Source organism: Mus caroli, chromosome 3, assembly GCF_900094665.2.
Source record: "Mus caroli chromosome 3, CAROLI_EIJ_v1.1, whole genome shotgun sequence".
Taxonomy (NCBI): Eukaryota; Metazoa; Chordata; class Mammalia; order Rodentia; family Muridae; genus Mus; species Mus caroli.
In genome coordinates, this window is record NC_034572.1 from 17,814,733 (window position 1) to 17,839,647 (window position 24,915).

Below are 24,915 nucleotides of genomic sequence, written 5' to 3' on the forward strand. Positions count from 1 at the left end.
CATGTGCTGTTGTTCTGTATCTTCATTCTTGTTTATAATGTTCAGCAATCTAGTTAAAGGAATTTGTGTTAAAGGGTACCCCATATTCAAGGACAGTAAGCTCTATTTTTATTTTAAAATGCCATTGTCTTTGGAAGGTATAGTTGTTGGTGTTAATTGCTTGACCTCAGGGCATGAGACTTTGTAGGACTAAGATTTGAGCAAGCCCTTCTGTACAGGTGTGGTGGGTGATCTGTTCTTGAGTTTGTAGCTGTGACCACTGTTTAAAAGCATATCATGTCTCTTGCAGCTTCCTCAGAACTGTCTGCCAGAAGTCATTGATCAAATAGCTGTTTTTCCATCCTTGGAAAGTTATTGCAGTGAAGTTGAATCTCTACTTGTGACTTCAGTGTGGGCACACTGGCAGTGCTATTTTAGATCAGAGGTCTTGTTCAAGTCCACTAGCGATAAGAGGACATTAGTGTTAGAGGGCACTCTGCTGGTATGTTGGGGGTTTGAATGAATCCTATCTTGCTAACCTTGTTAGTGCCACCTTTTCTGTTACTTCAGCCTGTGTGGTGGTAAAAGTTTTATCTGAATTCCTAGGTATCTTGACATAGGCGTAGTGTTAACACCTGTCTTACTACAGCATCAAGAGGAATATTTTATTTTCTGTATCTCTGTTGGTACCTCGTAGAATGTATTCCCTTAGCAGTCATGGCTGTGGTCATGGTCATGGTCGTGGTCATGGTAAGCTGATAGGAGTACAGACAGACACATCAGTATGTTTTCCATTAGCAGAATGTCATTTCTTACTAGCACGCTAGGTCTCTAGAAACTTCATGGTTTTAACTTCCCATCAATTGAAACACTGGGACTAGCTTCCATTTTTACATCCTGTAGGGTGTGTGTGTGTGTGTGTGTGTATGAGGATTTTTCTTTATTTTGTTTCCTTTAGATTTGTCTCTCTGGGGCTTAGAATTTCAGGTTTCTAGTGATACCTTTTTGTTAGTGGTTTCTGTGGAACACTGTAAAGCACTCAAAAGCATAAGGTAGGTCAGGTATTAAGGTACTTTGATATGTGGTGGTTTGATTGAAAATGTCCCCCATGGCTCATGGGGCCTGGCACTATTAGACGGTGCAGCCTTGTTGGAGGAAGTGTGTCACTGTGAATGAGCTTTGACATTTCAGATGCTCGAGCCAGGCCCAATGTCACATTGTCTCTTCCTGCTGCTTGCTGATCTGGATTCAGACCTCTTAGCTCCTTCTCCAGCCTGTCTGCCTGTATGGCACCATGCTACTCTGCGTGATGGTAATGGACTAAACCTCTGAACTGTAAGCCAGCTCCAGTTAAACGCTTTCCTTTACAAGAGTTGCCATTGTCATGGTGCCTCTTCACAGCACTAAAACTCAAACGTAGATACTTGCTACACAACAACTTTGCTTTTCCTTTGGTTCTCACACTCCAACAACAGCATCAGTTGTGAAAGTTTGGTTTTCCATGTGCCGAAAGAAAGCCAGATTCAGAGCCAGGCATGGAAGGTGTTACTGGATTTTTAAGACCGTGCACTTTATGTTGATCACCAGAGAAGACAGACCCTTTCCATCATTAATATGTGTATCTGGCTAAAACGGTAGTATTGATAGTGGAGCTAAAACTTAAAGGATACATGAACTCATTGGGTCCATTTGTGGAGGGACACTGTAGAATGGAAGAAGGGGATTGACTAAATTGCATTTTCCCCCCTCAATGAACAGCTTTATTGTAAAACGTTTAGTTTACAGGATTTGAAAGTGTATAAGAGATTACAAGTTTTCAGATTACTGCTTCTGCTGCTTAGCACTAGCAGTTATCAAAATACATTCCCTCCCTCTTTTTTCCTCCCCTTCTTCTCCCCCCTCTTCCCAGTCTTATCTGAACACTCCTTGTCCCAGAATCCCTTCTCTCTCTCCTTGGTGCTGGGGTCCTGAGCTCCAGTGCCTTGGCCTCTCTGCAGCCACACTTCTCAGCAGGTGCCGATTGTCACCACTGGTGATTGCGAGGACTGTTTCTTGTGGAGAACTTTTGATTGATTGACTTTAGAGTTAGAGTTAGTTTCAACCTAGTGGATTTAATTAACATAGAAATGGGAACCCAAGGCTGAAGACCGAAGTCATAATGCAAAGAATCTGGACCAAAAGCCTTGAAATCTTGTTCTCAGCAGACTTATATATCTTCACTCTTGGAGTTGGTTACTGTTGTGAATAATTGTATAGACATAGAACAGAGTATGTAATGTCGTAGAGTGTTTATAAAATATGGCTTGGTTTCTGCCTTTTGAGATAACAGTACTGTGTTACATGACATAAGTTAAGTAAAATAGAAATTCTAGCATGAGTTAGAAGTATGGAAGAGTTTGGATGGAGGAGCTAGCGTGTGGTCTGATTTATGAGTTCAATTTGGATAAACTTGATGTGGAGAGGTAGGATCAGGTTAGTATGAGAGATAATCTTAGAGGAGGTTAGGAGAGCAGTTATGATGAATCATGAAGATGTTTGCATGCTTTTGGACCTTCTTCCCCAGCTCTGGTCAGTGCTTGGTGCTACAGCATTTGTTTAAGGGGAAGAATATCACCAACAGGACATAGTCTGTAGTAATTAGCTGAGTATAAAATGACCTTCAAGATATGCAGGGCCAAATAGTAAACAGAAAGGGAAATGCCATCAAAACAGGAACATTGAAACAAGGAAGGCACCATTAGAAACAAGCCAGGTTGGAGGTGATTGGAAAGTGCTAATACACAGAGGTTTTCTATAGTGTGATTTGCACCAGAATTAGGCATGACACTTAGCTGAGGTGAGATAGGAACATGCCCCTCAGAGGTATTTCTTAAAGGTTGATGAGATGTCTGTTGCTCTGTATTGGGAGATGTCTTGTAGACTGTTGGCTTAGGGAGTTCCAAGGGGTTTTCTGTTTGAGAAGCTATATCCTTGTTCTCTTATTTGTGATACTTGATATAATAAATCCCAGGGCTTGTGGAAGGAAAACATAATGATAATGACAGCTCCAGTAAATGACTTTGAAGAAAATTGACCTTAGACCTAATTACAGATGCAGTCTAGAGGCCAAAGAATTCTTTGTACATGTTATTTTTACTTGTGGTTGGTTTAGAGTATTCAGAGACTCAACAGCCTAAGTATGATATTGGTTTTGGAGCAATAGGAAGCAGTCATGGAGATATTTATTAAAGGAACTGCATAGTGGGTAGCCCTGTTATTGTCTAGCCATATCTAAGCCAGCAGCATAGCACAGACAAACAGAGCACAGCACAGCAAGTACTCTTGACAGTAAAGAGCAGTTTCAAAAATCCATCCTATGGTAGGTAATTAAGAAGCAAAGGCAAGGTACCAGTATCTCTTCCTTTGTAGGATTTCCTATTCCCTTTTGCTAACCGTTTATCCCACCCATCTGTCTACAAATGTATTATTAGTCAAGGTTCTCTACAGCAGTGGTTTTCAACCTTCCTAATACTGTGATCATGTGGCGACCCCCAACCTACTTCATAACAGTAGTTTTGCTGCTGCTGTGAAGTTGTAAATATCTGATATGATGGATATGGGATCCCTGTGAAAGTATTGCTAGATCTCCAAGGAGTTGAGACTCAACAGCTTGAGAATCACTGCTTTAGAGGAACGGAGTTTATAGATTGGGGATGTATGTATGTATGTATGTGTTAGTCATTTGTGTGTCTGTTAAGGGAATTTATTAGAATGACTTACAGACTGTGGTCTAGCTAGTCCAACAATGGCTGTGTATCAATGAATGGTCTAAGAATTCAGTAGTTGTTTAGTCCACAGTCTGGATGTCTCAGCTGGGCTTCCATGTTTTGAAGTTCCAAAGAAGTAGGGTCTAATGCCATTGAAGGAATGGAGTTGTCAGTGCAAGCAAGCAGGCAGAGAGAATAAGCTTCCTTCTTCCATGTCATTTATAGAGGCTGACAGGTAAATGTGTGGCCCAGATTAAAGGTAGAGCAGCCCACCTCAAGATCTAGATTAAGGGTGTATCTTCCCACCTCAAACATCAAGATTAGAAGTAGGCCTTCTGTTTCAAATGATTTAATGAAGAAAAATCCCTCACAGGTAGGTGTGCCCAGCACTTTGGGTGCTAGTTAATTCCAGACAATCAAGAATAACCTTTGCAGTAAATAAGGCCACAGTTAAACAGGAATCAAACCACTGAATGGAGAAAGGAGAGGACAGCCACCACCGCAGAGCATGCTGGCTGAGGTTCTGGGAGTAGGAGTGTAACAAAAGTAACTTTTCTTTTGTTATAATAAATCACCACAATCAAAGACAACCAAAGGAAGAGAGAGTTAATTTAGTCTTGCAGTTGTAGAAGAATAAGGGTTTGGCTGTTAGTGGTACCCATGGTGGGGGGAAGTGGTAGCATGTTTATCTGCTCTGAACTCACAGCCAAATGGTGCATGCGCACACTTCTCACTACGGCCCAATGACACACACACACACACACACACACACACACACACACACACACACACACGCGCACACACTATGCTCTAAGCAGCTCAATGGCTGAGCACTTCCAAACCTCCCCAGGGATAACACACTCTCCCCTCCGATATTCCTGAACTATTACTTACTAAAATCTATATTCTAACTTGGTTGCCTGGACCCAGGTGGGCGGCTCTCTCAGGCCACTCCTTCCTGGCTCCTTCACATTGCTGTTCGCTCTCATGTCTCCATCTTTCAAGCCCGTCCTTTCAGCTTCCCCATCATGACAATTCTCCAAATTCTTTCTCTCCTGTGCCCCCTTGCCTGGGAAATCTAGCTTCCTGCCTCTGTGTCCCTGTCCAGCTGCTGGCTACCAGAAACTTTATTTAACCAATCAAGTCAACTGGGGGCAGGGACTCTCAGCATCTGACAGGCAAACATGCTGGTGCCCATGTAATTTGGGAGCTGAATTAACACAACTGGCGTTAGCACCAACGCACAAAAGTGGGGTAAGTGGTTGGAAGTGACATTCATTTTATTCAAATCAGTGTGTTTAGATTTGTTGCTGAGTATTGACATGTAGGACAGTTAAAGGTTCTTTCTTGCTTTTTTTTTTTTTTCCTCCTCAAAACTTGATTATCGGCCACATTCATAATCTGCAATCCAGCACTTGATGGCAGACACAGGAGTACTGATGTGAGCTCAAGGTTACAATAGGCTAGTTAAGTTAGGTGACAATAGGCTAGTTAAGTTAGGTGACAATAGGCTAGTTAAGTTAGTTGAAGTCCAGTATGGTTTACAGAGGGAAAAACTGGCAAAGCCAGCCAGCCAGCCAGCCAGCCAACTGAATAGCTAACTTGCTTATTCTGACTCTATTTGAGTTATTCCTGTTTCCTCAAGCTGTTGTTTGGTGTCTTCTGTTGACATTGCACCCAAAGACACTCTGCATGTGTTATGATGCGTGCATTTTGTTTGTCTACACTAAGAAATATACCTGCAGTTTTTCTCACTTCGGTTGTTAGCAGCTAAAGTCATGCATGGCCCTTGTGCTCACTCAGGATACTGTGAGTGAACAAGCAGGTGTGCTATTTCACAGCAGAGCAAGAGAACCCGACAAGGTAAATTACAGACAGATTCATTTCTGAAGCCCTGAAGCCTGTCTTCTAACTTGTTCTCTCACCTCCTTTATATGGCCCTTATTTTAAACGGTGAAAGTATTTTGAATGTTTTAATTTTGTCTAGGAATATAGTTTATCTTTGGATAAAAGTAGAGACCTCCGTAGGTGGTTTTGAGCCATTAGACTCTGTACTTAGGGCAAAGCACACGTGATCTGGAAAATCAGACTTGAGAACCCAGGACTGTAGAAGTAAGGACTGCATAGACTGAAGCAGCGAGGAGCCTCCATTTTTTTCCCTTTCTCTTTTCCTTTTTCTGAGATCAAGGCTGTTTTTGAGTTCTGATCCTTCTGCCTCAGCCTCCCAAATGCTGGAATTGTACACACATGCCACTGCCCCAGCATTTCAATAAACTTTTGCTGAATGAATGAGTTACTGCTGAATGAATGTTCTTTTTTCTTGGATATTTTCTTTATTTACATTTCAAATATTATCCGGTTTCCCAGTTCCTACCCCACCCCTGGAAACCCCCTATCCCATCCTCCCTTCCCCTGCTTCTATGAGGGTGTTCCTCCACCCACCTCCCTGCTCCCACCTCCCCTATCTCTATTCCCCTACACTGGGGGTGGGGGGAATCTATTGAGCCTTCATAGGACCAAGGACCTCTCCACCCACTGATGTATGACAGGGCCATCCTCTGCTACATATGCAGCTGGAGCCATGTGTACTCCCTTGTTGATGGCTTAGGCCCTGGGAGCCTAAGCCTGGGGTGTCTGGTTGGTTGATATTGTTGTTCTTCCTTTGGGGTTGCAAATCCCTTCAACTCCTTCAGCCCCTTCTCTAACTCCTCTATTAGGGACCCCACACTCAGTCCAATGGTTGGACTGAGTCCAATGCTAACATCGCCTCTGTATTTGTAAGGCTCTGGCAGGGCCATTCAGGAGACAGCCATATCAGGCTCCTTTCTTCATGCACTTCTTGGCATCCACAATACTGTCTGGCTTTGGTAACTGTATATGGGATGAATCCCCAGGTGGGAGAGTCTCTGAATGGCCTATCCTTCAGCCTCTGCTTTACACTTTATGTCCATATTTGCTCCCATGAGTATTTTGTTTTCCTTCTAAGAAAGACCGAAGCACCCATACTTTGGTCTTCCTTTTTCTTGAGTTCCATGTGGTCTGTGAATTGTATCTTGGTTAGTTGGAGTTTTTGGGCTAATATCCACTTGTCAGTGAGTGCATATCATGTGTGTTCGTTTGTGATTGGGTTACCTCACTCAGGATTATTTTCTAGTTCCATCCATTTGCCTAAGAATTTCATGAATTCATTGTTTTTAATAGCGGACTAGTACTCCATTGTTTAAATGTACCACGTTTTCTGTATCCATTCCTCCGTTAAGGGACATCTGGGTTCTTTCCAGTTTCTGGCTATTATAAATAAGGCCGCTATGAACATAGTGGAGTATGTGTCCTTCTTACATGTTGGAGCATCTTCTGGGTATATGCACAGGTAGTACTTTGTCCAGTTTTCTGAGGGACTGTCAAACTGATTTCTAGAGTGGTTGTACCAGCTTGCAATCCCAATAGAAATGGAGGACTGTTCCTCTTTCTCCACGTCCTCGCCAGCATTTGCTGTCACCTGAGTTTTTGATTTTAGTCTGAGTGAATGTTCTATAGACTCTGAAGAAATGAAGTAATTTTGAAGGTGCAGAAGCTGGGCTTTTGTGTATTGGCTTGAGGCACCTGCTTTCTTACTGCCTGAGGTAGGACAGTCATTACTTTATTATTCTACAAATAAGCCCTGGGTTATGGCTGATAATGGTATATAAACTAGTAATACTGAAGGGAAAGCCACAATTCATATACTTAGGAAATCTCTAGGTGGCCTGCTTCAGATTGCTTATGATCTTACATAGCAATGGCTTACAGAAAGTTGATGGGTCAGAGTACCTCTGGCTCTGGATTGCCATGCACCCTAGAATTCAACCCACTCTGCTTCTCCCTTCAGCTTCTTTTGAATAAACAGCCAATTTTGCTTTATACTTCTCACCTAGTGATGTGCAAAGCAGAATTTATTAGCTCTCCAGGTGGGACTTGCAGATTTCTTTTAAATTTGAGTAGTCACCGTACTGGAGGAATTAGAAATGGAACTGAATCAGTTTGTAAACACCTTTATTACCAGTGAAGATACGTTGTGATAAAATTTGAATGCACATTTAGTTTGCTCAAGTAACCAATATCTAGAAAAGTGAATGTTTACTGTCTAAGGCACAACCTTCAATGAGAATGTGCAATTTGGTTCCTGTTCATGTTTTAAAATTATTTTTATATTATATGTAGATGAAAGAATAGGCAATATTCAGAAAACTCTGGGTGACTATCACCGAAATAAAGGCACTGTTTAAAATTTCTGAGTGACCGAAGAAGGAATCATAGAAGCCTGCTAAGTTTACCCATTAATTGCTGTTGTGAAAAGAATCTATCAGGATCCAGTCTTGCTGATTTGGGCAATAGTTTAAAAACATTTTTAGTTTTTAGAAATGCTTATTCTATTTTATATGTATGAGTTATTTGCTTGCATATATGTACATATATCACATGCATACATGGTGCCTCAGAGGCCAGAAGAGGGCTTTGGATCCCTAGAACTGGAGCTTTCAATAGTTGTTTTGTTTGTTTGTCTGTTTTTCCGAGACAGGGTTTCTTTGTATAGCCTTGGCTGTCTTGGAACTCACTCTGTAAACCAGGATGTCCTCAAACTCAAAAACCTGCCTCCCTAGTGCTGGGATTAAAGGTGTGTGCCACCACTGCCTGGCTTTTTTTTTTTTTTTTAAATGGGTAACTTTATTTTTTAAGGTTTATTTATTTTATGTATGTGAATACACTGTAGCTGTCTTCAGACACACCAGAAGAGGGCACTGGATCCCCATTACAGATGGTTGTGAGCTATCATGTGGTTGCTGGGAGCTGAACTCAGGACCTCTGGAAGAACAGTCCATGCTCTTAACCACGGAGCCATCGCTCCAGCCCTAGAATGGTTGTGGCTTCTTCATGGGTTCTGGACTTCTGCAAGAGCAACAAAATGTCCAAACCACTGAGCACATCTACAGCCCCTTCACGGAAGTTTTATTTGCTTATTAGTGCTTAGAAGCCAAGAAGTGGAAATACTATTTAATAATGTTAAATTGTTACAGGTTTCCCCAAGGTTTTTTGGTTAGTTCAATAATCATGATTGGTTTTTAAAATAGTTTATTTTTATTTTTTAAAAGAGGTCTCAATGTTACCGAGGATAACTTTGAACTCCAGGTCAGGTGAGCTTCCTTAGTTTTGGGGGGGGGGGCATAGAAATGATCCATCCTGCTTTTTATATTGAGATTTTTAGAATGCTTATATACAACTGTGTTTAAGAACAAAGTCTCAGTTTTGTGTTTAGTAACCTGTACACTCACATTAGGTGTGTCGCTTGGTACTTTACCACATCGCATCAGTTGTTCTAGAAATGGTAGACCAATGTTTTTCACCACACAAAAATCTAAGATACAGACATGGCTAGCATGCATTAAAGCACATCTCAGTTCCTAGATCTTGTTGCACATCTGCTCAGACACTTGGTTCTCACTGTACGTCTCTGTTGGCAACACTGTACTCCACATCTGTAGAGAGCAGGCAGAGAACTGTCAGGCTGTTCCATCCTCCACCATGCTAGAGCTTTCAACTTCTCTTCTCACGTGTGAGAGAAAAACAAAGATTTTCTGTTGACTTACTAGTAGTTTGTGGAGAATGGCTGAACTGAGGCCAGCAATACAGTTAAGCAGCCTGATGACCTAAGTTCCATACTAGAGCCCAGGGTAGACTAAGGAGAGAGAACCAAGTCCTGGAAGTTGTTCTTTAACCTCCTCCCCACACTGCACACATACATGTACATGCCCATGTGTATACAACAAAATTGAAACTAAAGAAAGACTAGATGAACCTGTGAAGATGAATACATTTAAATGTGTTATTGAATATTATAATTTGCACTAATATATATAGCTGGGAAATTGTGAGGGAGACATTGGTGTTTACATTTGTATTTTGTAAGCTTCACAGATGAAACAGCCTGGTATTGGCCCTTAAAATGTTGAGATACCCAGATGAGGAGGAGGAGAAGAGGAACAGAAAGTGTGTGTGGAGGAGTCAGCCAGTGGTGTGATGGGCTTGCTGTGCACTCCTTGTTACGTTGGCCACCAGAAAATGTAGTAGACAGTGAAATGGTGACCAGCTTTGCAGTAAGCTCTTGAGCTATAGCATGCTGTTAACAAAGAAACCACCACTCTGCTTTGTCTAAGACTTTGGGAGTAGAAGTCATGATGAAAGGCAAGACTCACCTGTCCTCACCTGCCTGATTTCCTGAAGTGGCCTTTCCAGCCAGGTGCCATTTCCTTTAACAGCTACAGTGGTGGAAAAGCTTTGGTAGAGTATGGGTCACCTAACAGTCAGTCAGGGCATGCTCAGCTGCAAACACATGTGAAGAAGCACCGAGAAATAGCAAAGAATTGGGGCTTCCTTAGTGCTAGGAGGCAGGGTAAGGAAAAACTCTGTTTAGGGTAAGGAAGAGCTATATTTACAGAGCAGTGCAAGTCTGGGATAAGAGGTGATTTGAGATGCTTTGGAAATAACTAAACATGGGGTGAGGGGAGTTCCCTGTTTACTTCATGTAATGATACCTTGAAGCCAGTTGTAGCAGAAAGGCAGTTTTCAGTTTTCTATTTTCCATTCTTTGCTTGAGACTTACCTACTGCTGCTGGGAGGTACACAGTTAAGGAGGAAGTGCAGCAGTGTGCTCCCCATGCCCCAGTAGGCTCCTGCTTCAGCCTGTATTATCAAGGAAGAACAGGAGAACTGTTTGTGCACACTGCGCTTTGAATGAAACTGAGATTACATTAATAGCACTTAAATTGTTGTAACTAAGTGAATTGCTAAGCATTATCATAACCAAGAACCCAAAATTTAAAAGATCTTGAAATTTAGATAACAGTGATGTGGCACTGCACGCTTTGGGAGGTGTGCCTCTTCAAAATAATGTGGCCTTGGGCTTTATCAGAGTTGCCGAAGTGAAACACTCTGAGATGTTTGGAAGGGAATTGACAAAGCTTGGAGGTGACTAGGCAGGCAGACAGGAAAAGTTGGGTGGCTTTCTCACCGTTGAGCTGGATAACTGCCTGGAAACAGCTCTTTCTCAAAGGATGTAAGGGATACTTTATTCTAGAGCCAAATTTGAGTTACCATGACTCCTGGATCAAAGATTGACGTTACTCCTAAATACCATGTTCCAATGTGGTAATAGTCTTACAAAGTTCTTATAGTAATAAACAAAGACAGTTATAAACAAAACTTTGATATGAAGTCCCATATTTCTCTCTGTGTATGTTTTACATAACTAGACGAGAGTATTTAAGAAATGAATCAGCTGTGTAAAGTTGTATCTCAGAAGTATCCAGCAGGCCAGGCAGGGTAAATGGTAGGTAATAGACTTCATGCTTTGCTCTAGGATCCCAGTCAGTCCCATGGCTCTGCTGAAGAGACTGTAAGACTCACTCGGACTCACTCCTCCCTTCGGAGAATAAGCACCTGGATCTTCTTTTCTCAGGAACATGAGGCTTTACATTTTACTCACATTACACTCAGAACCAAGCCTTTGCAAAGATTCCTAAGCCCAGTCTTGGGAGGGTAGGTCAGAATCCAAGCTCTGGATTTTTCTGACGCTCTGTTACCTGCCAGCTCTCTGATCTTAGTCTGGGTCTTCTCTGAGCCTCACTGAACTTGGTTTTGAGACAGGTGCAAACTTTACTGTATAGTGTTCATTTTGTCACCCCTAGAAGAACGATCTTCCATCCCTTTGCCTTTGCCCTTTAATGCACAAAATAACCTATATAAAGCTAAAAACTGTGTTTAATTTTCAATTTCTTAACCGCTGAACCACCTCTCCAGCCCTTAATTTTCAATTTCTTATTGAAACAGTTTTTCTATGCTATTTATGAAGTAATTTCAATTTTCTTGGCTTAGAGAGAGAGGGAGAGAGAGAGTGTGTGTGTGTATGTGTTTAGGCCAGAGGGCAACTTGTAGGAATCAGTTATCCTTTTGGGTCCAGGGATCAGGTTGAGGCTGTCAGGCAGCAGGTGCCTTCACTAACTAGATGAATCATTTTCTTCCCCCACCTTAACATTTTCTTGTTAATTAAAAACATTCTGGGCTATGTGGCAGAAGGCGGGGGGATATTTTCCTTTCTTTTGAAGGTGTAGTTTCTGTGGGACCACCTTTTTTATTTTTTTATTTTTAGAAGCTTTCAGAGGATGTCAGGCTGATCAATCAAATGTAGACATGCTTGGTAGGTGATGAGACAATAGGTAGTACCTAGCCAGCGTGGGAAAGGACTAACTAAGGTGCCTTGTTCCTCCTCAAATTAGAAGTGTCATCACCATGCTGTATACCAGTGCTGTCCACCCATTGGGGGAATGGGTAAGGGCTGTGATCAAGGCTCATGGGCATTGGCTGAGTTGAGCCTGTCCCATGGGCTGAGCTTCCTTGCCAGTCTGTGCCGAGAGTGGTTGTAAGCTTGGGTTATGTACCCCGCTCATACCCTTTCTCTCAAGGGTGACTTTTTTTAGGTTGGCCCATTTCCAGAATCTCCATTCTCTCCCTATTCAAGTCCATCTGTCCTCCTGTCTGTGCGCTGCCCACCATCTCTCAGTGTGTTGTAGGAGTGACGGAGATATGGACTTTAGTCCAGGAAATTTACCAGGAAAAGAAGTCCAGCTAGCTCTTCGAATGGACGTTGGGACACAGTTGCAGGGGGAGGGATCCCATAGAACAAGGCTGAGGCCAAGGGCAGCTTTTTCACACTTGAAAGAACTTTGGTTGTCTTGATTTTACCAGTGAAATGTTTTTAAAGTAGTGGTGATAGGTATATATGTTTTCTGGGAATGCTTCGAGTATCTGTAGCTATTTTAGAAAAAGTTTACTGTCTAAGCAGTATTTGAGCTTATGGGACTGCACATTTATTCTCTTTTAGTGACATTTTCCTGTTTCCTAGTACAACATGTTTTGGGAAAATTTTAGAAATCTTTTTTAACTGTGTCAGATACTTTCATGGAAATATTTAGAGGCAGACTGATAAAATGACTCAGGTAATAAATGGGATTCCTGACAACTTGAGTCTTAGGAGCTAGAAGGGAAAGAATCAACTCCTAAAGATGACACATTTTGACCTTTGCATCTGCACTGTGGCATGAGTGGGTATGTGCCCTTACACACATTCACATATACACTAATAATAATATTTCAGATAGAACATATTATGAACAATTAACAGAAACATTTCTGATTTATGTATCTCCTCAGTAGCATTTGATACTGTTTATGAGGCCCTCCATAATACAACAGTAGGTAAATCTCTATGTGTCTCTCAGGGATTACACTTTTATTTGTAGGAGATGGAAGATTACAACAGATGTTTCAGCGAAAGAAATTCAAGTGCTTGAAGCATAATAACCTGTTTTGTGAAGACTGTTTCTGATATGTTTTCCAGTGGGTAGTTGGAGCTAACTAGTCCAAGGCCCCTCTCGAGGCCAGATTTCTTGCATGCAGGGTAGAGTGCAGCATCTTCCCAGAGCCCTAGTACTCTTCAAAGTTTAAGCCCTGAGGCCCTGGCCATGCTCTTAATGTTGGCCGGAGGTTGTGCTTCTTCTAGTCCTTACAGAGCCCTGTTGGCTTTAACTCTTTCCTAGTGCTATCTCCTGACCTTGTACCTGCACATGAGGTGGGCAACCTTGTGATACTTAACTGTTTCTCCCAGAGTTGGCAGGACAGAGGGGGAGCACTCTGCTTGCCTCCACTCCATTCACTGTGAAAGAGGGAGAGGAGTCTTAGCTTCTGCTAAAGATTGTGCTCATTGCAGAAGCTCAGATTTTCTGTGTCTGTATCTTAAGTGCAAGTTAAAACAGTTCATGCTGTGTCTCCTTTTATGTCTCTTATTAAAAGATCTCCATGGTATCTTGTTTGTTTTGTATCTTCTGTGGCCTCTTTGTAAGGTCCTTATTATGCTTCCTTTGTAATTGAAGTTTGGAGAGACACTGAGTTTTTCTGGTTCCTCATCATTAGTCTTGAAATGAGGTGACTAGCTGTCAGTTCACTTGCGGTGTCTCTTTCTAGTTCTCAGCTCTGCTTACTGTACAGTCTAATATTAAAAGAAGCCATCCTCTGCTCTACTTCTTACAGGATAATAATTAGAATAACAAGGACACTTCCCTTCCACTCTCTGCCCCTCTTAACAGCCAGTGGCTCTCCACCCCTCTGGTCACTTGGTAGAGGCTTTGAAGCTCAAGTGATGTTCAGGTCTTATGCAAGATCAGTGGCTCTCAACCTTCTCAATGCTGTGGATCTTTCATACAGTTTCTCATATTATAGTAACTCCCAGCCATAAAATTATTTCATGGTTACTTCATAATTGTAAGTAGCAACTTTTAGGAATTATAATGTATTATCTGATATGTGACCCACCACCAGAACTGCTGCCCCAGAGACATTATCCAGTGAGGACCCAGGGTGCTTGCTGCAGGTTTAAGTCTCCTCCCTATGTTGTGCTGTTTCAGTCTTGATACTCACTGTGACTCCTCTCCTCAGCGCTTGGGGAGAGTGTGGTCTAGGAGGGATAGTGTCAGTCCCTCTTCTCCCCTCGCCAGCATGCCTGTGGGTTTTAGGCAGCAGGGGTATCATTGCCCGTGCCTGCCTTTAGATACTTGTGCAGTTCCTGTAGCTTCCCTTTTCCTGGCGGTTTCATTCCCCTAAACTACTGTTTTGTTTTGTTTTTGAAGGCATAACACATATTTGTGTCACCAAAAAACTAGTATTTCTTAGGCATAACTTTGTGAACTGTATCACAAATTTATAATTTTAAGAGGAGAGGAGCAATTTGTTATATCTGAACAATAGTGATGTATTCACACATTTTAAAAAATAATAGACTTTTTAAAAAAAAAACATGAATCTTCAGTTATTTTGTTTTTTGGTAACAGCAAAAGTTTGTTGAAATTGTTACTTCCAGTGAACTGAAGGCTTTTTCTGTTCTTTTGAGATGTGGCCTGAGTAGATCAGGATTGACTGTAAGTTATGGGTGTATGCCAGCATTCCTGGCTCAAACCTAAAACTTATACAACTAAATTTTGGCCTTGTTAATTTTGTTTTGACAGGGTCTCATGTGATGGGGCCAGCCTTGAACTCATGATCCTCCCGATCTTACCTCCCAAATGCTGAGAGGTAACTAATAACAAACTTGACTCACTCTTTAATTTAGAAACTGTGCTGTAATTGAATTTGAGCTGATGAATTTTGAAATCTTCGGTAACCTTTTGCTGTATTTCTAGGAGGGATAGTGTCAGTCCCTCTTCTCCCCTCGCCAGCATGCCTGTGGGTTTTAGGCAACATGGTGGTTTATTTTTATGTTTAATGGAAGGCACAGTTGCATCATGCACAATGAGACTAACTCAGCTGAAGGTTGCAATTGGGTGCTTAAGTATCTTTGTATGGATGTGTGGTCTTGAAAATTGCCCAGTTTTCGGAAATGTAAGGTCATAATTTACAACCCTTTGGCTCCAATTTCCCCAAGTAACTTGAATAACAGTGGAAGTGAAAGCAAGGACAGATGATGGGGGGAGGCTTCTGACTGCAGTTGAGACCAGGCTGCTTCTCTAAGATCTTCCTGCAGGGGGAGCCACCCTCACCTCATCCTATGCTTGGTGTCTGGAAAGCAGGGTGTGTGTGTGTGTGTGTGTGTGTGTGTGTGTGTGTGTGTCTGTGTCTGTAGCACTGTGTGTGTTGGTAGGAGGGTTCGAACAATCGTGAGTGTGCACCCATGTGTGTGCATGTGTGTGTATGACGGGCTATCAGTTCAGCATAGTGTACACTGTTTCAAAGGCTTTCTTATACACTGGAGGATTGTTGGACATGCAAAGAAGATAATTGATACATTTTCTTGGTTTTTTTTTTTTTATCAACAAATGAGGAAGGATCTGGCAGAACTGATTTACATATATAGCTCCCTTAAAATTGGCCCCATTTGGAATTGGTCCATTTATCATCTTGGAAATCATGTAGTAGGGCCACTTGGAATTCTGTGACGTTTTCCCTAGGAATTCATTTAATAAAATCTTCTTCACTTTTATTTATGGAGCTGGGGTGAACTGCAGCTATGTCCATCTTAATGAACACAATTAGCTCTAGTAAGATTTTAATTTTTCCTCAGGTCTAAATGTGACTTCCAGAATTTCCACACAGAATGGAAACTCATGGCAGTCTTGTTACTTTGTTGCACAGGCTACTGAACTCAGGCCTGTAGACAAGATGGTTGTTGGGTTTGCACTTTTCCTGGGGCAGGAGCCACATTTTCCAATCAGTGGGTCAAATGAATTTATTGTTAGATCCAGTCAAAATAATTGTGTTATTTTGCAGATATTTTTTTCATAAAAAGCCTAACTTATACATTAAAAAGCATTCCTTGGAAGACATTTGCTCAGTCCCAATGCCTATGCTAAAGGCCTTTTCTAAGATCACTGCATTGTTCACTTTAGGTGAATGCTGATAATAGCTGAAGAAACACAACTATTTTGTTTGGAGACTGAATGAACTTTAACAGTCTATAAAGTTAGCTTTGTAATTCATGAGGGGTACTTTAGTTTTCTGTTAGTGGAATGTCAGTCAGTCTGTCCCTGCCAACTTCTGGAAGTTGTGTAAAAAGGCTGTCATGAGAATAGCAGCCAGCCACTGCCTCTTCAGCCCTTGTGTTTGGTCTGTGCCTAGATCCCACACCTGTACTGTTAGAACAGTGAATCCAAGGACTACATATCTTCCAGGTGCTGTTCTTATTTATAGAGGAATAGCAAGCTGAGCGAGCAAATAAGCCTTGATGTGCAGAAAAGGCTGGGGAGGCATGCTAGACAGCTATGGGAAGAGAGGTCTGCTGAGGGGGCACCCTCTCTGTGAGTGGTCAATGGACAGTCCAGGAAGGAATGGGGCTAGGTTTGAGGGAAGAACCTCTTTGCAAGTGCATTTCCAGTACCGGAATGTAAGTGCCTCTGGAGGCAGCGACAGAGGACTGAAGGCCAAGATAGAGGAGAAGCTGATGGAGAACCAGTCATAAGTGTGCTATAGTGCACAAGTGCTGGAACAGTGCACATTTCAAGCTACCTGGGCTGCAAAGCAGATGGAGACTGTGTCTCTAGAATGCAAATGCAAAGTAAAGGGCAGATGATGTGCAGGACAGAGGTTTACAGCTTGGGTCTCATTTGTCCTGTGATTAAAGCATATCTGTAATGTTAGTAACTTCTCTGCAAGTATGTGTCTTACAAGTTTAAAGTTTTCTTTTTTTTTTTTTTTCCTTTTTTGTGATTTGCTTTTTAAATGTGCTGCACAGCACTTAGGTGGCCATAGGCAAATACGATGCTTCATCTTAGAATTGTGATATGGCCTTCAGTGTGTTGCTAGGAAATCTTTTCGTTTAGGTTAAACTACCTGTACACAGCTGTGTCTATGTGCTTCTCCCCCACCCCCCGAGACAGGGTTTCTCTGTATAGCCCTGACTGTACTGGAACTCACTTTGTAGACCAGGCTGGCCTCGAACTCAGAAATCCACCTGCCTCTGCTTCCCGGCTCTCTATCTGCTTTTTACTGAAGATGAACTTGCTCTTGATGCCATAGAAACAGTTTTATACTTAACTATTTAAGTGATATTTACCTTAAATCTAAGGAAAAGTTAAATAAAAAACTAAAGGGTGTTGAGGAGAGATAACCAGTAGAACTCCCATTAAGTATATCTGTAGATGTAGTGAGGAAAATTCTCACTGATGCCAAGGAAGGAAAAGAGCCCTGGAAAGAGGGAAACTAACTGGAATGGGCTGGTTCAGTATTTTACCCAAGTAATGTTGTGTGGAAAGATAGAAAGATGGAGTGGTTAGACAGATGTGTGTGGTTAGACATGCAGATTGGTGGGGCATTATTGCTGGTTTATTGATGCTCAGTTTAGGTGACAACATTGTTTTGGATACTTGATAAGGGCTCCGGCCTCCAGTGCAGCTTCCCCCATCCATCCTGCGTTCATGATGGGCCACAGTGCTGCCTGGACAGCACACCATTTCCCATTGTCATCCCATCTCCCAGCAGATGTCAGTGGTCACTGTGACTTTGTTCTGTGGACATTGGGATTATAGTGTCTACTTTTAAGCTGAATTTTATAAGAAGATTCTTATGAAGAAGCTGCATATTGATGTAAGAACGGACTGGGTAGTACAGCTGATTCTTAGAATTGTGACATGGCCTTCAGTGTGTTGCTAGGAAATCCTTTCGTTTAGGTGAAACTACCCGTACATAGCTGTGTCTATCTGCCTTTGTTGTTGTTGTTTTGTTTGTTTGTTTTTCGAGACAGGGTTTCTCTGTATAGCCCTGGCTGTCCTGGAACTCACCATAGGTGTCTGAAATTAATAATTGCCAAGGAAGCAGGCACATACTTTTTAGTCTCTGTGCAAACTCTGCCTATGTTTTTTTTCCTTGCTTTTCTGGTGGTCACTATGTAGAAGACCAGCCTAGCCTTGAACTCAGAAATCCCCCCACCTCCTGCTTGCAGGCAGATGTTTGTAACTTCAGTTCCAGGGGGTCCAGTGTCTTCCCTCTTCTGGTCTCTGCAGGCACTTATACATACCTACACACATGTTAGGTACACAATTCACAAATATACACAGAAGTAAACATTGTAAAAATCCTTTTTAAAAGTTTATACTCTATAGTAAAATAAATGATGTTCACTGTGAGTAGCCCTAAGGTAACCAGAGTCTGGTGGCAGCTATTTTTTTTTTTTTTTTTTTTTTTTTTTGGGACTCTGTAGTGCTGTGTATAGAATATTTCTCAGCCTGCAGCTCCTCATACCTAGAACTAATGTTTCACACGTACTATACCATTGAGAGCTGTAGGTCAGTGGACTGCTGTATGTTGCCATGACCTTTTGTAACTCTAATGCTAAGTTGAGTTCTGGGTCTCCAGTAAGCGTGGCCATGGTGCTAGGATACCTGGGTGCTCAGTGAGGAATAAAAGCAGAGGAGCAAACCCAAAGAGACTGTGGCTTTCATAGGTTGTCAGGATGCTGCTTAGTGATCGTAATTGCTGACTTGTGTAAACTCTCCTTTCTAGCCATCGCTGTGACTACCCTCCTTTTGGTGGCATCAGTTTAGTGTTACCTACTCTGCACTGATGATGAACAGTGTCCCTTCTGAGTATCACCTCTTAGATGTGGCACATGAAACATTTTTTACTTTATTCTCTTCATTTATTAACTCCTGACTGTAGGTTTCCATCCCCTTTCCTCTCCCAGCCTCTCATCCCCACCTTCCCCCATCCATCCTGCGTTCATTTCTCTTCAGAAAAGGACATGCCTCCCATGGATATCAACCAAACATAATATATCAAGTTGCAGTGAAACTTGGTACCTCTCCTCATATTATGGCTGGACTAGGTAACCCAGTAGGAGGAAAAAGAGCCTCAAAAGCAGGCAGAAAAATCAGAGACAGGTCCCCATTGACCCCACTCCTCCCTGCTACTGTTAGGTATTCCACAAGAAGACCTAGCTACACACCTCTAATAAATATGCAGAGGGCCTAGGTCAGATCCATGAAGCTCCCTGGTTCTCAGTTCAGTTTTCATGCTCCTGTGAGCCCACTTTAGTTGATTCTTTTGGTTTTCTTGATGTGTCCTTCACTCCTCTACCTCCTGTAATACTTCTTCCTCTTCAGCAGGATTCCCTAAGCTCTGCCTAATAGTTGGCTGTGGGTCTCTCTGCATGTGTTTACATTAATTGCTAGATGAAGCCTCTGTGATGACAGTTGGATTAGGTTCTGTTCTATATGTATAGCAGAATATAATTAGGAATCATTTCAGTGACCTTTTTTTTTTTGTCAGTGGTGTTTGGTTCTATGCTAGGTGTCTGGGCTACTGTCTTCTGTGTCCTGGCCCTCCAGACAGTGTCAGGGGTGGGCTCCCTCTTGTGGCATGGGTCTCAAGCTGGACCAATCATTGGTTGGATAATCCCACAATTTCTGCAACACCTTTGTCCTTCCCCACCTCCCATCCTGTGGGCAGGACAAATTGTAGGCTGGTTGGATGTTCATGGATCAGTAGGATCAACATAGTAAAAATGGCTATTCTACCAAAAGCAGTCACAGATTCAATGCAATCACATTTACAACACAATTTTTGAAGAACAATACTAACTTTATAGGAAGAACCAGAAAACCCAGGATAACTAAAACCATCTATCCTGAACAATTAAATAACTTCCGGAAATATCATCATTCCCGATTTCAAGCTGTACCACAGAGCTAAACCACATGGTATTGGTATAAAAACAGTTGATTAGTGAAATCATATTGAAGACCCAGACATAAATCCACATACCCATGGGCATCTGATTTTTGATAAAGAAGGCAAAATTCTTTAACAGAAAGAAGAAAGCATCTTCAACAAATGGTTCTGATCTAATTGAATAACTGCATGTAAAAGATTGCAGATTTATTTCTTATCACCCTGCAGAAAATGGATGTCCATGTGGATCAGAGACTCTAACCTAAAACCAGATACATGGAACCTGATAGAAGAGGAAGTGGGGAACACAGGGGAGAACTTCCTGAACAGAACACCAATAAATAGCACAGGCAGTAAGATCAACAATTAATAAATGAGACCTCATAAAGCTGACAAGCTTTATCAGGCAGAACAAACATGACTTTTCTGTTGCAGATGTTCCATGGGTGTTGGGGGCTGTGAGTCACTCACCAGAACAGTGGAAAGCCTGGGAGATATGAACTCTGAGATTAGCACCTGACATGTGATTGAAACAATTCCAAAACCGGTTAAATGTGTCTCTCATCAAAATATATAGAATGGAAGTTCACATCATTTCCATGGCGCATGGTCATGTCTGATGAACTGTAATGCAGTCACACTCTCTGGGATCGAGCTGAATTGGGGAGGTCATGCCTGACCTTCCTCACATGCTGGTCAGTAGCCTCATTAGCCCCTCAGGAACATAGGCATGCAGTGTTTGCTGCAGTTTGTGACACAGCTGTGCTGGACAGTCTCACTGGTGGAATACTGAAGACTTGTATAAATGAGTATTTTGAATATGCAGAGCTTGGTATGGGAAACCTTAGATTGAATTTAAGAACACTGAAACTGTTTTCCTTCTTCTTAGCTTCAGTAACTTGTGATTGGTGGTTGGCTATCCAGTTGCACATCCTCACATCAATGCACTGCCAATGGTAAGTAAGGCCCCTCTCCTTTTTCTCCTGTATCATGGTATGTTATGTTAGTGCTTTATAGCTGTGCTTATTCTTGTTTTTTAGAGACTTTTGAGAATTAAAAATTTCTCAAAAATCTCAGAAAGCTCAAAAGTTTATTATTTTATACATTCTCATTTTCCTGTTATTTTTATGGTTACCTAGTGTCTTACTTTTTAATGTGCTGAGTCAACATGACTAAGGCAACTTAAAGAAGAAAGCATTTAGTGGGAGCTTATGGCTTCACAGGGTTAGAGTCCATGACCACCAAGGCTGGGAGCGTGGTAGTAGTCAGGTTGGCACAGTGCTTGGGCAGTGGCTGAGAGCTTACATGCTGAGACAACAATCATGAGACAGAGAGACCTAACTGGGAATTGGCGAGCTTTTGAGACTTAAAGAAGAAAGCATTTAATGGGAGCTTATGTTTGTGCACACTCATGGAATAATGAATTTGGCATCTAAGCCATGATCAGCAATGAGCATTCTCAACTGTTAGATGCTTCTTCAGGGATGTACTAGTCGTGAAGGACTGGTAAAGCCTTCCTAGGCTTCTACATAATGAGGGGTGAGACCAAGATTAGATCAAACCCTTGGACCTAGTTGTTGATTTGCAGAAAATACAAGGAAAAGATGAACATTTCCCTAAAGAGATACAATTAACAAAATAGAGTAGGGGAAACTTTACAGACAGTTAGAGAGGGATAAGTAAGTAAACTGTGCACAGTAACTAGTCATCTTGTTGCCATTCTATAAAGAAAAACATAAGAATTTTCAAGAAACTTAAAAGCTATTAAAAATGTCAACATCTCATACCTATGAGATAACCAACATTTGGATCACAGTATGGAAATTGTCAAAAAAAGATAAACAAAAACACCTGCTTGCTCCAAAAAGCCTGCTCAGAAATCCAAAAAGAACTTCTTAAAATCTGAAACCAAAACAGAAGCAATCCAAATGCCCACAAAGCAAGACACTAATCAAAGAAAAAACATGCATAAGATGATGTGTTCTTCAGCCTCTGAAAATAAGCAGGGAACAGCACAGGAGTTATGGTGCACACCTTTATTACTAGCACTGAGAGGAGACAAGACAGGTGGATGGATCTTGGTGCGTTCCAGGCCTGCCTGGTCTACATATCAAGCACCAGGCTAGCCAGGCTAAATGAGACCCTGTCTCAAAAAACAGGCAAGGCAAATACGATAGAGGAAATCGTGCTATTGGCTTCAACGTGGATGGACTTCCAGACACCATATATAGAAACTAAAAGAGGACAATCAGAAGAGACAAGTATTGTTAGAAAGTTGCTTCCAGAAAGGCCCTAACTTATACCCAGAGAAAAGGAAATGACAGAGGTGCAGGTCTAGACGGACTTCTAAACACTCAACCACTGCTGCATTAACAATGGTGAAGACAGCACCTGTTTTGTGGTTTCAAATGTGAATGCAATATGTACTTATATTCCTTCTCACATGAAAATGTTAATACCAGTTTAAAGCAGAAGAATGATATTGCAATTATATAGGAGTATGCAACTTCTAATACTGAAATATTTAGAAATAAAACTGGTGTGTTAATGGCCAAACTAATCAGGCAGCAGGGCACATCAGGGTAGAACTTATTATCAGAAAGAACATCTGTAAGAGGGGCTATGGGTGGGAGAAGGAACTATAACTCTCCTCTCTAATACATGTTTGAAGCAAAAGAGTAAAAATCATCACATGACATGGTCACCAATGAATTCCAGAGAAAAATACAAAATAACTTGCACAGGAAAACTGTCAGTTCCAGTCATGTGAAGTGTATTTTAAGAGGTAAAGCAATATAAGCTCCATGTATGGTCCAGAGAAGATGGCAAAGGGGCCACCAACCCCCAACGTTTATATCAGCAGTGCTCACTAGGACCAGGCCCTCTCACCAAACAGCTGCACATGAAAATTTCAGAGGAAAGTGGGAAATAGTCTCTTCCTTACACTAGAAAGGACTGGCCTGCATATACCCTGATAGTTGAGTGACAAGCGGACAGGAAAAAGCGAGTCCCTGGGGAAGGAAGCTTCATGCCTAGGGCAGGACAAGCAAGTTTAGCACACTCTTCCTGGCAGTGCTCAGCTGAAAAGTCACTAGTTTATTTTTGTAATTTTCTATTTAATATTCTCAGATCATTGTTGATGTAATACAAGTAATAAAACCTCAGCAGTTATAAATGTGGGGTATGGAGGACTGCCGTTCACTCTACTATTTATCCCCAAACACACAACAGCCAAATAGGAGGAATACAGGTTAAAAGGCTCCAGTGGGTGGTAATGGCTGCTGGGGATGGGATGTCCTTTCTCTTCAAAAGTGTAGCCACTGGAAAGCTGCCTCAACTCCAGCAAATAATCCTACACCCATTCACCAAAATAAACCATGATTAAGCCTATGGTTAATGCAATGGTGCACACACGCCTTCATGCCCAGCACTCAGGAGGCAGAGGCAGGGCCGATTTCTTTGAATTCTACCTCAACCTAAGCTAACAGGAAGACCCAATCTCAAAAAGAAGAAAAAGAGGGGGTTCGGGTGGTACATTCATATGTTAGAGAGAAGGATTATGCCAGAGGGGGGGAGGGGGTTAAAAGAGGAAAATGAAACAGATGTCAAAATGCATTATACACACAGATTGTCAAATAAATTTTTAATTGAAAAAAATTCTAAGACAGGGAACAAAGGCACCCCAAACACACAATATTAAAGTAGGATAAAATCATTCTGAATTTTAGTTTGTGAGATCACTTAGCCTATAGCACAAATAAATCTTGGGAATTTAATACAACTCTACTATTGAATTACCACAAGTCACCAAATAGGAAATGTGGTGATTGTTACATAACAGCTGAGATTTATAATTCAAAGTCAAAGACTTCTAAACCTTTCTAAAGAGATAAAGGTGTCTTCCACCTAAAGTTAACAACTAAATAAAAATGTAAAATATTATATATTTAGCTGCATATTAACTAGTAGTGCTAAGATTAAAGCCACCACTGTGGCGCACATCTTTAATCCCAGCACTCCGGAGGCAGAGGCAGGCGGATTTCTGAGTTCAAGGCCAGCCTAGTCTACAGAGTGAGTTCTAGGACAGTCAGGGCTACACAGAAAAATCCTGTCTTGAAAAACCAAAAAAAACCCCAAACAAACAAACAAACAAAAAACCCTAAAAAAACATCCCTCCCCCAATTTTAATGTCCTTTATCTTTCTGCATGTCCCTGGTCCCCACATCAGTCCTGTTTGCTTTCAGTACAAAGCAGAAGTGAGACTGCAGTATTGGGTTCAGGAAGTGGTTGATTCTGGGGCAGCAATGTAAGTGTGTGATACAGTGTTTCTGATACAAACTTAGCATTATATTTTAAAATACAACTCCTTTGCCAGTATTTTCATGATGAAAAAAAAACTTGTTAGTGAAGTTTACATAAACTTGATTATTTTGTATACTTATGCATGTGATATGTAATAATTAGGAAATATTTAAAAATAAACAAAATTATACAGGAAAAATCTCACCAATATGTTAAGTATTAGTAATCATATTAATCATAGCTAATGTTGACTATAGTAATTGCTATATTGCTTACATATTAATAATATAATATGTAATTATTGTTAACAATCATGTTAATTTTTATCCAGTATTTTAATTATATTTAATAGTAAATAATAAAATGACACGTAATTAAGTATATTAAATATAGAATTTGGTTCTCTGATACAACGTCTCTCTATGTATGTGGTATGTACGTACGTATGTATGTATATAGCACAGGATGGCCTTCAATTCAATTTTCCTTTTGCAGCCTTCAAGTGCTGAGATTACAGTGTACCACCTGCCCCTCCAGAGCACAGTTCTGGATGTCCAGGATACCCGGAGCCAGTGCTCCTCTGTGATCTAGAAAGGGATGAGTGCTGTGTTTATTTCTTCTCCCCCCCCCCCCCCCCCCCCTTTTT

At 41.4% G+C, this 24,915-nt stretch overlaps 1 protein-coding gene across 3 annotated transcripts in view; it reads left to right on the forward strand.

Moving 5' to 3' along the window:
* The window catches only part of Tbl1xr1 (transducin beta like 1 X-linked receptor 1), a 136,600-nt gene that overhangs the window by 52,470 nt on the left and 59,215 nt on the right, over positions 1–24,915 (forward strand). For all 3 annotated transcript variants that reach the window (XM_029475478.1, XM_021157626.2, XM_029475479.1), the window contains one exon: positions 20,857–20,923. The gene's annotated coding sequence lies outside the window, so the exon portion shown is untranslated. The remainder of the gene's footprint in view (positions 1–20,856; positions 20,924–24,915) is intronic.